The 15800-nt window shown below is 40.1% G+C and overlaps 1 non-coding gene across 1 annotated transcript; it reads left to right on the top strand.

Annotated features, from left to right (window-relative positions):
- Positions 1-9633: 9633 nt before the first annotated feature.
- On the top strand, positions 9634-9736 carry LOC133252191 (U6 spliceosomal RNA). Its single transcript, XR_009737820.1, has one exon. It is a non-coding gene; the product is annotated as a U6 spliceosomal RNA (small nuclear RNA).
- Positions 9737-15800: the final 6064 nt, after the last annotated feature.

A 15800-nucleotide genomic window follows, 5' to 3' on the forward strand; every position in this document is an offset into this window, starting at 1 on the left:
TTTGTATTAATATTTGTAACAGATTCTCAAATTTGACATTTCTTACACTGATCTCCTGATCTTCTTCCACTAGCCTGCTTTACCTGAAGACATACATGTCCGGCTCAGTAAATGGTGACTCCATCCTTCCAGTTGTTCAGGCCATGATCATGAAGTCAGCCCTGACCTCTCTTTTGTATGTTCAACATTCAAATGATCAGCATATCCTATTGATTCCACCTTCACAACAGAGACAGAATCCAACCAATCATCTTTCAGATCCTTCATCACCAGCTTGCCGGTCCAAGCAACCATCATCTATGGCCTGTTAATTACAGTAGCCTTATCCTTCTTTTGGCCTTCCTGCTTCACTCTTCCTCCATATAATCTACTCTCAAAAGAGTAGCCAATTCAGTTCAGAGTTATCCTTTAAAATCTCGTATTCTTCTACTTAAAACTTTCCAGTATTCTCCCCCTTCTCCCAAAGTAAAGGTCCTTCAGAAACATTTTTCAAAGCCTCCCAGCTCCTGCGAAATCTACCCCCTGATCTCATCATCTCATTTACCTCTCTGACCTCACCTCCAGGAGCTCTCTCCCCTGCTGAGCTATAGCCACATTGCCTTCCTCACTCCTCTCTCTTTTCCACATACTAGTAGTAACCTCTGTGACTCTTCCCTCCGACCTGAGTTTTCTGTTCCTGACCCCCTAGAAGCTCCATCCCTAGCATCAGAACTGCCAACCTTGAAGCTAGCAGTGGACAATCATCAGGAGAAAACAGCTCCAACCATGCTCCTTTAAATCCTTCTATCAAAGTCACGTGTTTCCGCTAAGCATGACAAACAGCTGAATCATATGTGATATTTGAAATAAAAGGGAAGATGGGGAGACCTAGTGGAACTAAAAAGTTATGAGAACAAAGCCTTAAGCCACTGATGACATTAATTCCAATAGTACTTCATGTTACTTTATATTCTTAAGTTTCATTAAAGCTAGAAATTTCATATGAACCTTTCTGTACCATTTAGAAGAGATGCTTCCCAGGTGGCACAGTGGTAAAGAATCTGCCGGCCAATGCAGTAGACACAAGAGACATGGGTTCAATCCCTGAGTTGGGAAGATCCCCTGGAGAAGGAAATAGCAACCCATTCCAGTATGCTTGGCTGGAAAATTCCATGGACAGAAGAGGCTAGTGGGCTACAGTCCATGTGGTTTCAAAGAGTAGAAGAGAAACACAAGTATATATACATGTACGCTTACTCCTTGGAAGGAAAGTTATGATCAACCTAGATAGCATATTGAAAAGCAGAGACATTACTTTGCCAACAAAGGTTCGTCTAGTCAAGGCTATGGTTTTTCCTGTGGTCATGTATGGATGTGAGAGTTGGACTGTGAAGAAAGCTGAGCGCCAAAGAATTGATGCTTTTGAACTGTGGTATTGGAGAAGACTCTTGAGAGTCCCTTGGACTGCAAGGAGATCCAACCAGTCCATTCTGAAGGAGATCAGCCCTGGGATTTCTTTGGAAGAAATGATGCTAAAGCTGAAACTCCAGTACTTTGGCCACCTCATGTGAAGAGTTGACTCATTGGAAAAGACTCTGATGCTGGGAGGGATTGGGGGCAGGAGGAGAAGGGGACGACAGAGGATGAGATGGCTGGATGGCATCACTGACTCGATGGATGTGAGTCTGGGTGAACTCTGGGAGTTGGTGTTGGACAGGGAAGCCTGGTGTGCTGCGATTCATGGGGTTGCAAAGAGTCGGACACGACTGAGCGACTGAACTGAACTGAACTGAAAGACCATAGTTCCTAGGAGCCCAACTAAAGCTCTTAGAGTGAGTTCTCTTCCAGATTTTGGGAAATACTGGTCAGCTTTGGCAGACAGAAATATTTTGTCATTGATATCTCTAGCCTAAGCAAACAACTAAATTAAGATTATGAATTTTAAGGTCTTAGACACTGACCAAAAAATAAAAGAAATCAAACAGCCCCCAAAAATGCATGTTCTATGAGGTCCAGATTAGGAAGCAGTGATGAAATTCACCAAAGCAAGCCTTGCTATTTTAAGTATGTATTATACATTTCCTTAATAAAACAAGACTATTCACATAATTCATCTCTAGTGGCTTTTGAGCAGATTCAGGATAAAGATCAGATTTCCAAGACTGACCGCAAATATGCTCATCCTTTGGGAACACAGAAAAGGAAATCTAATGATGCAGAATAGTCATACAGCAGCCAGGAAAGAAAGAGAATTGGAGAAGCCCAGTTCAGTTCAGTTCAGACATTCAGTCGTGTCCGACTATTTGCGACCCCATGAATTGCAGCATGCCAGGCCTCCCTGTCCATCACCAACTCCCGGAGTTCACCCAGACTCAGGTCCATTGAGTCGGTGATGCCATCCAGCCATCTCATCCTCTGTCGTCCCCTTTTCCTCCTGCCCCTAATCCCTCCCAGCATCAGAGTCTTTTCCAATGAGTCAACTCTTCGCATGAGGTGGCCAAAGTACTGGAGTTTCAGCTTTAGCATCAGTCCTTCCAAAGAACACCTAGGACTGATCTCCTTCAGAATGGACTGGTTGGATCTCCTTGCAGTCCAAGGGACTCTCAAGAGTCTTCTCCAACACCACAGTTCAAAAGCATCAATTCTTTGGCGCTCAGCTTTCTTCACAGTCCAACTCTCACATCCATACATGACCACTGGAAAAACCATAGCCTTGACTAAACGGACCTTAGTTGGCAAAGTAATGTCTCTGCTGTTCAATGTGCTATCTAGGTTGGTCATAACTTTTCTTCCAAGGAGTAAGCGTCTTTTAATTTCATGGCTGCAGTCACCATCTGCAGTGATTTGGGAGCCCCCAAAAATAAAGTCTGACACTGTTTCCACTGTTTCCCCATCTATTTGCCACGAAGTGATGGGACCAGATGCCATGATCTTCGTTTTCTGAATGTTGAGCTTTAAGCCAACTTTTTCACTCTCCTCTTTCACTTTCATCTAGAGATTTTTTAGTTCCTCTTCACTTTCTGCCATAGAGTGGTGTCATCTGCATATCTGGATGGCAAAAGTTACGCCCAAAGAGCTTGAAGTCAGTAATCAAACACCTCCTTAAAATATGCTTGATGATTTCAAGGGGTGGGAAACTAAAAGAGTGACTGACATTGATCCTCACTTGTTTTTCAGATATATTGTGATTTTTTGCTTGATTTCATCAGTAGAAGTACATATTACCTTTTTTATTTTATGGTGAATTACTAAACTATTTTAAACTGATAAAATTTTGTCCAGAAATTGGCATTTTTTCTATGATTCTATATTTCTCAAACTCTTGGAGTTTCCTGAAATTCCTAGTAAGAATTCTAGATATCATAGTGTTAATTTTACTTCTTATTAAAAAATGTTTGCTTCCTCTATACATTCCAGATACCTTACATTCCTTTTTTTTTCTCATTTGTTTTATTGTTTTCCATTTTAATGGATGAATAAAATTTTAGGATATTTAAAGATAAAAATATTTACCTTTCTTGATTCCTCAATAGCAATACTTTTATTTATTTTTTGGTTCTTCTGTTGTTTCTTTCTATATCTCTATATTATGAATTTATCTATCAGCTTTTGTTTTATTCATTATAGTCATAATCTACTATTAGCTTATTTTGTTCTGTGTTAAGAAATACTTCTATTTTTTATGTGGTTTGTTATTGTTTAACTAATATCTATTGAGGACTTTCTGTGAGTTAAGCACTGTTACAAGTACTTTGTGTAAAATAACTCATTTAAGCCTCACAAAACTATAAAATATGTAATTATTATTATTTCTATCTTATAGAAAGGAAAATGAATAAAATAGAAATCAAGAAAATTTCTAGATTCATACAACCAGTAAGAATTTTAGAGATAGTGCTCCTAACAAGTATGTAATACTATCTTTTTAGGTAGTCTATTCAGTCATTAGGAGAAGGCAATGGCACCCCACTCCAGTACTCTTGCCTGGAAAATCCCATAGACAGAGGAGCCTGGTAGGCTGCAGTCCATGGGGTCGCAAAGAGTCGGACATGACTGAGCAACTTCACTTTCACTTTTCATTTTCATGCACTGGAGAAGGAAATGGCAATCCACTCCAGTGTTCTTGCCTGGAGAATCCCAGGGACGGGGAGCCTGGTGGGCTGCCGTCTATGGGGTCGCACAGAGTCGGACACGACTGAAGCGACTTAGCAGCAGCAGCAGCATTCAGTCATTAACCACTTTTCACATTCTAATAAGAATACAAATAAAATCCATACAATACTAAGTAGTGTGCTATGGTTATACTTAGCTTCTTTTTTTTTGGCTACACCTTGCAACATGTGGAATTTTAGTTCCCTGACCAGGGATCGAACTCACACCCCTTGCATTGGTAAGGTGGAGTCTTAACCACTGGACCACTGGGGAAGTCCTATACTTAGTTTCTTATCTGGTTTGTTTTTTTAGAGTTCGTATGTGTTTTGTTTTGGTTTGTTTTGTTTCTTACTTTGCCCTTTCTGTCTCCTAGATTGTTTTAGTATCTCAAGAATAGTATTAAATATTTTTTCCTTTAAAATCTTTTCCCAAGCCTTCCATTATCCTGCTCCAAGTTTTTCTGATCTCTCTCTAGGATGGATCATCACAGTCCTCTCCTAGACTGGATCGTCTGTTAGACCTTACCTTTTGTTCTTTTCTTGGTTTACTGTCTCATTGTGCTATAGTATATCCTCAAGCAATATCCTAAGACATAGGATAGTCCCTTTCAGGGGAGCTACATTTTTTAAGGTTTTTTTAAATGTGTCCTTCTTTGGACAGTTGGCTTGACTGCTTTTAGCATTTTAAGTTGAACAGAATTTCCACTTAAAGCTTTGAAGGCATTCCTCCATTATCTTCTAGCGTTCAAAATGGTTGACTGGATAACCAGTGCCAAACTTACACTTGTTATTTTGTTGATGTGCTGTTTCTTCTCCTTGGAAATTACTAGGATAATTTTTCCCCATGATATTCTGAAAATCTATGACAATATAACAGTGTGGGCTTTAATATTTGATGTACTGGGGACTCCCTGGCCTTATTTAGCCTGAAGACTTTTTGTCTTCTACTCTAGGAAATCTCCTTTCTTGTTTCTCCCTTCTGTCTTCCCTGTTCTGTTTCTAAAATGCCTATGAGCAGGATGTTGAGCTTTTGAATAAGTGCATATGTGAATATATGTCTTACAACGTTTCTCTCATATTTTCTGTCTTTTTAACATTTGGGTTTTTATTCTAGAAAGTTCACTCAACAATCTTCTAACCACTCATTTTTTTACTTTCTATGTTTTAGTTTCAGACAACATATTTTAAAGTGCCTAGAGCTCCTTTTGTTCTCTCATTTTCCTTTTTCATTGCATCCTGTTTTGTTTATGGGTGCAGCAGAGTCTTCTCTAATTTCTCTAATACAGATTAGAAGAGTTTTTTCCTGAATTCTGAATTAACTATCTCCTCTGCTGCTGCTGCTGCTAAGTCGCTTCAGTCGTGTCCGACTCTGTGCGACCCCATAGACGGCAGCCCACCAGGCTCCCCCGTCCCTGGGATTCTCCAGGCAAGAACACTGGAGTGGGTTGCCATTTGCTTCTCCAATGCATGAAAGTGAAAAGTGAAAGAGAAGTCACTTAGTCGTGTCTGACTCTTAGCAACCCCGTGGACTGCAGCCTACCAGGCTCCTCCACCCCCGGGATTTTCCAGGCAAGAGTACTGGAGTGGAGTACCATTGCCTTCTCCGAACTATCTCCTCTAGGATCATTTATTTTTTCCTGTTTGTTAATCTTGATCTTTCTCTTTTTTGTTGTTGTTGCAAGCTTTTCTCATATTCAGTGTCCCTTGTTTTTCAATTAGAGTTAAGCACGAGGCCACAGAAGTCAGTCTGTGAGCTCTCTGGTGGTAGTGGGGCTTGTCAACTGGCCAGCCTTCACACTGGGGACTTTAAAATGACAGAACAGGGGCATTTGCCCCAGGGCCTGTCCTGGCTGTCTTGGTTCTCCTTAGATTGTTCATTCAGTACAATGAGAAAATATCTTCCCCGTTTTTCCTTAGTTTGTTTGTTTAAGGAGTGCTGCCTGGCTTCTAGGACCTCTGTGTGCAGGGGAAGCAAAGGCTATGGCAGGGTGGTCAATATTCTGTACTTTAGTTAACCCCCCATTCTGTGTCCCTGCTTCACCCCTACTCTCCCCTGTCCCTGTGATCCTACGAACCACATTCTCCAGTGCTGTGCAAAACTAACGGTTTTCCATCTGTCCTGTAGCTCTCCCCTCCCCTTTCAGGCTTCAGCATCCTCTCCTTCAAATCAACCAATCCCAATCATCCTTGTACTTCTAGGAAAGTATTGAAATGTCAGGTCCGATGATGGTTCCCTTCTCATTCTGTCCAATGTTGGGAGTTTATACTTTCACTATCAGTGTTCCGATTCTACAGTCTTCACTAACAGAATGTGCTAAATGTTGTGGTTTGGCTGTTGGACATTTTATGTAGGCCCATTTTTCTCCAAAATATACCTCTCTTCAGCCTTTCAGTACTGAAGATATCCCTTTCCAGGTCTTCTGATTCTTCCCCCACTATGTAATGAGGCTCAGTTATGGGTTTTTTTAGGAAGTTCTGAGTGATCAGAATATGAAGACAGTGCTAGAAGGACTGCTCTTGCCATAAGCACAGGGGAGGCAAGCTGTAGTCCATCTCAGTGTTGATAGGTGTCTCTGCATGACCTATTTCAAAATTTTCTGCTTTGGTAGACATTTTTGAAAGACTTACTTGGTAATATATTAGGTCACTAGCTAAAGTTGAGAAACTGCCATATCAAGCAACTGAAGTGTTATCATCAAGTTCTTCTACTTGTCACATACAAGTAACTGTGTGTGTAACAGTCATAGAGTCAGGATGTTGCCAACTCCTGCTTTTCCATGGTGCAGTGGGACAGAAAATCCTCCTGTGATGCTCATCCACAGGAACGCGGGTCTCTGTGGCCACTAAAGCAATAAAGTCATGTTATATCACTTTTAAACTTCCCATAAGGAGAAGTATGTATTCCTACATTAAGCATCTATTCCAGTTCAATTAATCCTGCCAGTAAATTGCGCGTGTGCTCAGTCGTTTCAGTCTTGCCCAACTCTTTGTGACCCCATTGACTGTAGCCCACCAGGCTCCTCTGTCCATGGGATTCTCCAGCCAAAAATACTGGAGTGGGCTGCCATGCTCTTCTCCAGGGGATTTTCCAGACCCAGTGATCGAACTCCAGTCTCTTGCATTGCAGGCAGATTCTGTACTCACTGAGCCACCTAGGAAGCCTGCCAGTAAATTGCCAGTATGATAAGTATCCATAAAATACTATTGGAAATGTGCATTTTTAATGTGTAAGTTTATAAAACTTCTTCTTGAAGTGTGATTGTGTTCCCTTGGCATAAAAGCTCTAAGTTCCCTGCCCATGCCCCCTTTTACATTAAAGCTTCCACTCCCTAGAAGATACGTTTTCCCATTTTGAAAGAATCTGGAAATTCTTGTGTGTATCGCTTGATGACTTTATTAAAAATGCAAAATCATGGGCCTCAAGCTCAGAAAAATTGATTTGGAAAAGGTGGACTATGGCCCAGGAATCTGCATTGAAAAAACTGTGCAGATTATTCAAATGCACGACGTGCTTGGATCTTCCTTTAAGAATCTCACTCTAAGATGTACAGGAGAAAGAGGCAGATTAATTAAGAAGCCAGTGTTTTGATAAATAAGAGAAAACAGGGCAGGGAAAATCAGTATGCAGAGGTCTCTAAAAGACTTGAGTCCCACTAGAGCGAAATAGATGGTAATTCTACACATTATACTTGTAAATGTATAACCAAAAAGGTACAAAAGTCATTCTCAGGATAATTTCAGTTTTTAAAGAAAAACTCATTTACTTATATAAAGAACTTTTAATTATCACAGTGCCAAACTGTGAAATGACAGTGTTTTCATTCTCTTTGTGAAATACTAATTCTACAGAATCATGTTTCTTCTGCATACTGGATTGACGTGTCTCACCAAACACAAAAGACACACAACCTCAACCTGCCCTTTAAAAATAAATAGTAGTTTTCACACTTGTCTCTTGCGCTCAGTCTTTCCCAGCATCAGGGTCTTTTCCAATGAGTCAGCTCTTCCTATCAGGTGGGCAAAGTATTGCCGCTTCAGTTTTAGCATCAGTCCTTCCAACAAATATTCAGGGTTGATTCCATTTAGGATTGACTGGTTCTATCTCCCTGCAGTCCAAGGGTAGGAGGAGAAGGAGGCAACAGAGGATGAGATGTTTGGATGGCATCACCGACTCAATGGATGTGAGTTTGAGCAAACTCCAGGAGATAGTGAAGGACAGGGAAGCCTGTCATCCTGCAGTCCATGGGGTCGCAAAAGCCGGACATGACCTAAGAGGCTGAACAATAACAATACATGTCTCTTCCCAAGAAAATCTCTTAGTCTCTGAACCTCTGTATATTTGTTCATTGTGTCAGGGCAAACCGCAATCTCAGACAGAAGTGAACAGGTAAACACGTTGAAACTAGCAGCGCTCCTTAGCTGTCAACTGCTTCACTCAGAGGAAAGATCACCAAAGGGAGCTATCTGGTTGAAGATAAGTATTCAAATAAAGTCGGTATTACATTCAAACTGTTCATTTTATCAAGAACTTCAGCTATTTTTCAATATGTTATCATAAAAGTAAACAGGTAGAAACCTGCAGACTCAAACTCTGAGGGAAGTAAAATGACAGGAGCCTTTGTTAGCTCCTTAAGTAGCTTGCCCTCCTTCTTCCTCTTGTGTGCATCTACTGACAAGCAGTTATGATTGCTTTACAGATATTAAATGCTGCTGGAAAGTTACTCTGATTGAAAAGCCTAGCATGATGGAGCCCCAAGTAACCGTGGCCAGATGCCAAATGAAATTTCCCCTAAACATGACTGTCTTGCCTATTTCCACAATCCCAGACAAGGCTGGCCTCAAATCTGTTTACCACCCATCCCATCCTTTTACTGGTTATAGCAAAAGCCCTTAACTAACTGCCCTTGTTCTCTAAATTGTCCCTTCTGACCTGCATTTCTCACCTGGCTATCAATCTGTGGCCACTGTTTGCTGGCTGACCTGTGGACTGACCTAGCAAAGCTCACATGTGCTCACCTTGCCATTTTAAAGATATTTTGATCCCAAAACGATTAGCTTCTTTTTATATTCAATAGGTAGAAATGTCCTCAATCATTAGGCTTGTCACACAAGAGGGAGGAGAAAATAGAGGTGGTGAAGGGAAAATAAAGGGGTCCCTGGATGTCTGCTGTGAGCCAGCACTGGTTCTGCATTTGAACCCTCCACCCTCCTCCTTCAATAAGGATGGAAATGGGTACAAGTCTTTTCATTCCATTATTTATCTTGTGATTCAGACTTCTTTTGTTTTTGGAAAAATGGATCAGTTTACTTATAACATATTGTGGCCAAAAATAAAACTAAAATCAAGAGAAGCGCTAGTTCACTTACATTATATAGGGAGATGAGAATATACAACACCTTATGCCAAGTATCAGTGTATCAACCATCTTCATCCATTCGGAATGCATGTACTGATGGCCTATTCTATGCCTGGCACTGAGTTGAAATGAAGGTCCCACTCTCCTCACTTTGGCAGCACAGATAATAAAATTGGAATGAAACAAAGAAGACAAGCATGGCCACTGTGCAAGGATGGCATGCAAACTTGTAAAGCATTCTGTATTAAAAAAGGAAAAGAGAGAGACCCCACTATTACATACATATCAACCAAACTTTAAAAATGTGGTCTTATTCTACCTGCCATTTGAGTTTATTTATTGTAATTAAAAAAAAAAAAAAACAGTTTGTCACTTCTTGCCCTTTAGTATCACAAAAGAAGATTTTCTATGTTTTCAAAATCTTCTATGATGGTTCATATGTCATCATTTCTCAAACTATGGTTGGTTCATGCTGGGATGAAACTGCCATTACAGGGACTTAGAGTCTAGTTGTCAAAATATATTAATCAGAATACGATGATCTAACATTATAACCATGTTTATGATCCTATGTTGAGCTTCTTACCTAATAACAATAATTATTTCCTCTTTTTTTCCCCTGGATACTAATGGTCAACTTTAGAGAGATACTATATTAGTATAGTAACTGAAAACATTCAAAATCAAAATATTTCCCTTAGATCTTTTTTAAATCTTTATTTGTATTTATTTGTTGGTCTGTGCCAGGTCTTAGTTGCAGCCTGTAAGATCACTGATCATCATTGTGGCACACAGGATCTTGAACTGTGGCATATGAACTTTTAATTATGGCACATGGGATCTATTTCCATGACCAGGGATTGAACCTGGGCCCCATGCACTGGGATCATAGAGTCTTAGCCACTGAACCACTAAGGAAGTCCCTCCATTAGCTTTTTATTTTTTCTTTTAATTACAATAGAACATGAGTTTAGCTTTCCTCATTTTACAATACTTTAAATTATAGGACATCTAATGAATGAAAGCAGGTGATTTTCTTGGCTATGATTAAGTTTTTTGGGCCCAGGAATAGAAATAGGCTGCTCTGTGCAGACAGGTGAGAGCACCAAGCAAAGGAAGCTGAGAAGGGTAATAGAGGAGATAATCAGGCCTATGAGAATGAATAAAGCAATGTCAAGTAAATAATTTAATTCAAGCTGTTTTCATTAATATTTAAAAAGCTAGAGGAAAGGGGGGTTTGGGGCCGTCTCCTTCTAGTACCCATAAAGTACATGTGCAGCATTAAAAATTTCTGTTGCCTGTCTAGACTTTTAAAAACATAGCTCAGGGATTAGTTTAGCCATAAAAGGTCTGAGACTAATACCTAGGATTTTGACTCCGAGGTCAAAATGTTTTTTCACAACCATATACAATAGCCTGATCTTCAGCAAGAGCTATTTTGCTGAAAGGGACTTTTTTATAGGACATAAAGGCAAATAATGATCTATTCTGGAATGCCCAATGGAATCCTTTAGCTTTAGTCTTCAAGATTCAAGTGTGAGCAGCTGTCATAAAGAGCAAGTTCTCAGCAGAAACAAGGGCATGAACACAGGGGTGAGCAGAGGTGGAGGGAGTACGCATCGTCTCTCTCTTCTCTCCTGTCCTGCCTGAGGCCAAAATGTTCCCAGGACTCTCATTTCAGTGATGAAGTCTGAGGCCGCAGTTGTAGACTGGCCGAATACTCACAAAAGCACTGCTCTTCTTTTCAGTACCCATCCAATCTGAAAACCCGAGACATTGTCATCTTTGACCTCTGGATTCAACCATGGGGTTTAGAAAGTTGTACTTTGGACGCTAAGCTAATCAACTATTTTCCTGTCATTTTCTAACACTCATTTGATAAATCTCATGACAAGACCTAACACAATTTAAACACAACTTTAAAAACTGCTTTTAGATATTATAAAAACACATCAATAATTAGTTGATAAAACTAATTCTGTAATAGGAAGGTCAGAAATTGAGCCTTTACAATTAATAATAGAAATCATATTACGCAAAGAAAATAAGTGCTACTTACCACATTTTTCTTCTTTTCTGGAAATGATGGATGAGTCTCAGAACTTCAAGAAGTGGAGGTAATTCTGTGAAAAAAATCAATTAGATGGGTCAAATTAGGCTATTAGTCATTTACATCTAAGTATCCCCTTTAACGTTGACAATCTGATCAAAGTTTTGGCTCTCCAGCTGGTCCTCATAAATTATATTCACTACACCCCAAATTTGTAGTATTCAGTCTCAATTAAAAATAATTTGAAATTAAATTGGCAAGGGTGTACTGGGTGACGATTAAAATGCAAAGCAATGCGGGCCAGAGGGTAAAGTTAAATTTGAACCAAAGCCATAGCATCTTGTTATAAATATGCTTAAAATGTTAAGACTTTTGTCTTTGCCAAATGATGTGGGAAACTGAGGAAATTCTGTGGAGATAATTAAAAGAAAGTAAAGAGAAATCCAAACTTGCCTTTGATTTGAGGTATTCAAAAAATATATGTAAAGATTTGGGGGTTTGTTTTGACTTGAATTATCTACACATAATTGCTTTAAATTTCTCCATTTCAGTTATTATGTTTCCAGGGGTCTTTAAAATAGATAAAGGCTACTATTTAGAAGCATGTTTGCTGAACAACAGCTAGAGTGAACTGACAGGTATAATCTATACAAACACACAAATCCCCACCATATTTCCTGTCTTCTTCTGACTTCTTTCTTGAGAATATCTAGAATTTTAATTGCCAATTATTCTTTTTAAAGCAATCAAATACTGTTTAGACTTAACTATAAGTTTTACAGTTTTCTTTGCTCAATTATTATTATTTTTTAATTCATAGCTTTTCCTTATATATTTTATTCTTTTTTCCTGTAACCTATCCTCTACAAATTCTTTCTGAGAAACTCTGAGTGGTAAACTTCATGACTCTTTTTAGGCCTTAATATTAGTCTGCTTTCTTGGTTCAAAATTATTTTCCCACAGAAATCTTAAAGAAATTGTTTCACTATATTTTTTTCATTCAGTGTTGCTGATGGAAAGTCAATAGAATGTATTGATCTAGCACAAAGTAGGTAGATTCTGGAATTTAAAGAACGAAAGACATAAAGGAGCTCAGGATTTTTCAGTGAGTGATTAATCTGAGCAAGGAGAGAAGGATGGACAAAAGAGAGATGATGAGAGTTTGAAAAAAGTAGGATCAATGGATTGGACTTCTTGACAAGGTCAAAACATAGTTAGAGTGGGCAGACAGAGTAGATTTGATGGTTAATTTTATGTGTCTATTTGACTGGCCGATAAGGCCCAGATAGTTGGTCAAATATTATTCTAGATGTTTCTGTCAGAGTGTTTTTGGATGAGATTAACATTTAAATTGGTGTACTTTGAGTAAAGCAAATTGCCTTCCGTAAGGTGGCTGGGCCTCATCCAAGCAGCTGGAGGCCTTTGGACTTAATTGCAACATCAGTTCTGCCCTGGGTCTCAAATCTGCCGGCCTGCCCTGAAGATTTTGGACTTACCATTTCTCTGTAATTACATTAGCCAGTTCCTTAAAGTCAATCTCTCTCTCTCTCTCTCTCTTTCTCTCTCCCGTATCTATCTATCCACCTAGGTTCTCTGAAGAAGCCTGACAAATATAATGGGTGAGCCGGAAGTACACAAGGTCATGGTCAGAAGGTAAAATTGAGGCTTGCTGATTGACTTATCTGAATGATTATATGTAATCTCTAGTCGGTTAAAAACATTAGTGAATTTTGTCCAAAATGCTTAACCCATTCACAGGGCATTAATAAAGCAATGGGAGTGTTTAGTCATACACAATATCCCACTTTCTTAGGATATGCTTAAGGTTAAGCTTTGTTCTTAAGGATAATTTAGATTATAAAAATAAATAATAGTAATGGTGATAATGATGAGGACATTGGTGGTAATAGTGATATTAACAGGTAACAATAACAAGCACTTTGTGTCAGGCTCTTTTAAACACTCCATGTGTATTATTCCATTTAAACTTTACAATAATTATAAGTATATTGGGCTGAACTGGAATGGAATGCTCAGTCATGTCCGACTCTTTGCGGCCCCATGAATTGTAGCCTGCCAGACTCCTCTGCCCATGGAATTTTCCAGACAAGAATATTGGAGTGAGTTGCCGTGCCCTCCTTCAGGGGATCTTCCCAACCCAGGGATCGAAACAGCATCTCCTGTGACTCCTGTGTCTCCTGCACTGGTGGGTGGATTCTTGACCACTAGTGCCAGCCGTGGAGCCCGTACAAGCACACTGGTTGGCTTTAGTTCGCTCTTGTTGTGTAGTTGGTAAGTCATGTCAGACTCTTTGCAACCCATGGACTGCAGCATGCCAGGCTTCCCTGTCCTTCACTGTCTCCCAGAGTTTGTTCAATCTCATGTCCATTGAGTCAGTGATGCCATCCAAACATCTCATCCTCTGTTGCCCCCTTCTCCTTCTGCCCTCAATCTTTCCAGCATCAGGGTCTTTTCCAATGAGTGGGCTCTTCGCATCCAGTGGCCAGAGTATTGGAGTTTCAGCTTCAGCATCAGTCCTTCCAATGAATATTCAGGATTGATTTCCTTTAGGACTGACTGGTTTGATCTCCTTACTGTCCAAGGGACTCTCAAGAGTCTTCTCCAGCACCACAAATTGAAAGCAGCCATTCTTCAGTGCTCAGCTTTCATTATGGGCCAATTCCCACATCTGTACATGACTACTGGAAAAATGTCTCTGCTTTTTAATATACTGTCTAGGTTTGTCATAGCCTTTCTTCCAAGGAGCAAACATCTTTTAATTTTGTGGCTGCAGTCACCATCCACACTGATTTTAGAGCCTGAGAAAAGAAAATGTGTGACAGATTTTAGAATCTGTTTCCACTTTTCCCCCTGTCTATTAGTCATGAGGGCTTCCCAGGTGGCGCTAGTGGTAAAGAATCTGCCTGCCAATGCAGGAGACATAAGATAAGGGGTTTGATCCCTGAGTTGGGAAGTTCCCTTGGAGGAGGGCAACCCACTCCAGTATTCTTGCCTGGAGAATCCCATGGACAGAGGACCTGATGGGCTACAGTCTATAGGGTCACACAGAGTTGGAAACGACTGAAGTGACTTAGCACAGCACAGCATTAGCTGTGAAGTGATGGGACCAGATACCATGATCTTACATTTTTGGATGTTGAGTTCTAAGTCAGCTTTTTCACTCTCCTCTTTCACCCTCATCAAGAGGCTCTTTAGTTCCTCTTTGCTTTCTGCAATTAGAGTGGTCATACCTAAGGTTGTTGATATTTCTCCCCACGATCTTGATTCCAGCTTGTGCTTCATCCGTGGCATTTTGCATGTTGTACTCTGCATATGTTAAATAAGCAGAGTGACAATATATAGCTTTGATGTACTCCTTTCCCAATTTTGAACCAGTCTGTTGTTCCATGTACAGTTCTAACTGTTGCATCTTGACCTGCATACAGGTTTCTCAGGAGATACACACAGCTTTATTTTAGAGACGAAGAAACAAAACCATATAAAGGTGAAACAAATGATCTAAAACCATACAACTAAGTGACGATGTGGTGCTGGAAACTAGATCTGCTTTACCACTCTACTTACTCTTTGTATTTTAATTTGGACACTACTGTAGACTAACAAGCTTCCTGGGTAGCATAAAAAGTCTGCACACAATGTGGGAGACCTGGGTTTGATCCCTGGGTTGGGAAGACCCCCTGGAGAAAGGAATGGCTACCCACTCCAGTATTCTTGCCTGAAGAATTCCATGGACAGAGGAGCCTGGGGGCTATAGCCCATGGGGTCTCAAAGGGTCAGAATGACTGAGCAACTAACACACCCACAGTGTAGAATAATCTAGAATCATTACTTTATTCTTCTTTTCCCCTCTACAGCATCTTGCTCACACATTACTCTGTCCGCAGTCTTCTTCCTGGATGCTGGTGAGGCCATGTCACTACCTGGATGTTCGTGGCCGGGCAATTCATGTCAGCCCTGAAGACCTCAATGTCTCCTTCTACTCTGTGAGGCCGTCTGCCTCTATGCTCCTTCCTGCCCCTCAATGTGTGAGCTTGTGCATTTGCTTAACATTTATTTCTATAGTTGTACTTGTTTTCTATGGCTGTGTAACAAATCACTACAAACCTGTCTTAATACAACACAAAATTATCATCTCAGTTTCTGTGGGTCAGGAATTTTGGTACAATGTGACAGGATGCTCTGTTCAGGGCCTTACAAGGCTGAAATCAAGAGTCACTTGGGTCTGTGAGCTCATCTGAGGCT

Source organism: Bos javanicus, chromosome 7 (assembly GCF_032452875.1).
Source record: "Bos javanicus breed banteng chromosome 7, ARS-OSU_banteng_1.0, whole genome shotgun sequence".
Classification (NCBI taxonomy): Eukaryota; Metazoa; Chordata; class Mammalia; order Artiodactyla; family Bovidae; genus Bos; species Bos javanicus.